At 53.1% G+C, this 2,661-nt stretch overlaps 1 protein-coding gene across 1 annotated transcript in view; it reads right to left on the minus strand.

Moving 5' to 3' along the window:
- Positions 1 to 2,661, minus strand: part of Notch3 (notch receptor 3) — a 47,796-nt gene that overhangs the window by 42,157 nt on the left and 2,978 nt on the right. The gene's annotated exons all lie outside the window — the stretch shown is intronic.

Consider the following 2,661-nt stretch of genomic DNA (forward strand, 5'->3'; position numbering starts at 1 on the left):
CCCGCCGCCACCACCCCCCATGGTCGGTAGAGAAAGCCTGTTCTGGCAACGCCTTAATTTCAGACTTCCGGCCTCCAGGATTTTCCAGAGTACATTTCTGTTGTTTTAAGCCACCCCTCTTTGTGGTAATCTGGTACAGCAACCACAGGAAACTCACAAGCAGCCTAAGGGTGATAGAATGAGTGGGTGCCATATTTTCGCACATTAAAGAAGGTAAAAAAGGGTGAGCCAAAGGGTGATGTGGGGAAGGACATTCCAGGTACTGGGAACAACAAATGAAAAGCCTCAGACTCTAGGAGGCAGAAAGACACACCCAGAAAGACACAGAAACCACACAGACACATACAACTGGGCATACTGGCCTGGCAAACACACACACCAAGCCACAGCCTCCCACGCGAATATGGGAAACTCTCACTCACATGGAGAGGCAGGAAGATAGCCACAAACCATAAACTCCTTTCTCCCATGAGCATGCAACCCTCCTCCCATGGATCGAGAGGGGCTTGGCATGGGCACCTCGGCCCTCAAGCTGGACGGAGGGCCTGTGGCGCCTTCCCCAAGATAGTCCTGAGTGCTAGAAAATAAAAACTGAAAGACGACTTAAGTTTACAACCTTTCCACGGCTAAGGAAGGGATTGGAGAAGTCAAAAGATCCTGGCTGTGCATCGACGAAACTTACGTCACCCCCTACCTCAACCCTCCTCTCCTCTACCCTACCCTTCCGGCTTCAAGCAAGGATCCCCTAGCTCAGTCTAGTCTCAAACCACCAAAGGGCAGAACTCAAAGCAGGTGACTCAGTTCTTAGCGTCACCCTACAATACCCCCACCCCTGAATTCCGTTCCCAGATAAACATCAGCCCTGCAGGGGTGTGGATGACGTTCGAAGCTGGGAGGTGATGCTCTCAGCCCCCCTACCCAAAGACCTGCAAGACGGCGACGACGACATGCCAGGAGGGGGCGCTGCGTGCAGGGCGCTGGGGACCACGGGTATCGTGGCCAGGCTGGGCGCGGCACCCTCCCTGCGCCGCGGGCGGGTTCCCACGCTCTGCGCCTCGCGCCCCCGCCGACCGGTCGAGCCGGTTCCAGCCCCGGCCCCGTGCCCCGCCTCGCGGCCTTAGCTTTAGGGGAGACGTAGCGGGGCGGCAGGGGGGCAGGGGGGCAGGGGGAGCAGCTTCCAAGGAGGGAACAGACTAGCAAGACAGACAAGGACCAAGCGACGGAGAACTCCGAAGCCTTCTCCCGGGAAGACTTGGAAGGTGGGGGATAGGGCTTGGGAGAAAGTGTCATGGGGGGGGGGGGTCACTCCTAAGAGAACAGGAGGGTTTGAGAAACTGAAGGACTGGGTTGGGATGAGAGGGACATAGGCTGAGGTCCCCCAAAAGCTCTACTCTGGAGCCTGAGCGAGCTCCACTCCGCGCGATCCGGGCTCCCGGAGGCCGCGTGAGCCGGTGATTCACCTGTCGAGGGGCGGGGAAGCCTCGGGCTTATTCACCTGTCGGCAGCAGTCCAGGCGTGTAGTTCTACTGCGCAGGCGCCCCACCCAGCGGCTCAGCCTCCCTTCCAAGCGACTGCTTCCAAGTAAGGACACACTCTGCCCTCCCAGCTCTCTACTCGTCGTAAGCCCACAGCCTCAGGATGCTCCTCAGCCAGTAACCCCCAAATAAAGCTAAACGGGATTCCAGCCATTGTAATTTCAAAGGGGGGTTTTCTATATCGGAAGTCAACATGGCCCTACCTAGCTTGAAGTCAACTGGCTAGCCCACACGGGATTGAGTAAATGAACACATTGATGAACAAACTAATTAATAGTTGCTGGATGTACTGCTATTACTATTAAAAAGAAAACAAGACCGAAAAGCCCACAGACCTTGAGGTCCGTTCTCTCCAACTCAGGGTTTTGTATGTACTGTCAGGGTTTTGTTTGCAAACACCACTGAACATCGCCAGCCCTCAAAAAGTTTCAAAAGTTTCTCTTATTTTTTTCAATATAGTTTTAATTTTTATTACATTATCTCTGTGTGTATGTATTCATGTAGAGGTCAGAGAACAACTTGTCGAGATTGGTTCTCTCTTTCCATCTTTTGGGTCCCCAGAATTGAACTCAGGTTGTCCAGTTTGACAGGAAGTGCCTTTACCTACTAAGCTCTCTAGCTGCCCCTGCCCCCTTTAGAAAACAAAACATTAAGACAACCTCACTCTGTGAGAGCACAGGCTGCCCGGGAACTCTATGTAATGCAAACTGGCCTCCAACTAAAGGCATCCTCCTGCTTCTGCTGGGAAATACAAGTGTAAACCACCCAGTTAAAAGTTCAAATCTTCACAGCCAACCTCCTGAAAGAAAAACCATTGTAGATGCAGAAGTGGCTGGGAAGGTCCCCAGCCAGCACTTGCTCCAGATGTCACAGAATCTAGAGTTCCGACTGCCTCTGGTAGCTCTTGCCCAAACCCTCTTCTTCCCAAGTAATTTTTGGGTTCCTTCCTGCACAGTCACAGGCCAGGGAAAGCACTCCTGCCTCACCGACTAACCAAAGATCATACAAACTAGAACACAATAAACCAGGGCTCTAAACTACGTTCCCTGTGTGCCTCCTATATTCTGACACATGGGAGGGTATGGACATCCTCATCCCTGACAAGCCACTGTCCTTGGCCTTGGAA

This window comes from Mastomys coucha, unplaced genomic scaffold (genome assembly GCF_008632895.1).
Source record: "Mastomys coucha isolate ucsf_1 unplaced genomic scaffold, UCSF_Mcou_1 pScaffold4, whole genome shotgun sequence".
In the NCBI taxonomy this organism is placed as follows: Eukaryota; Metazoa; Chordata; class Mammalia; order Rodentia; family Muridae; genus Mastomys; species Mastomys coucha.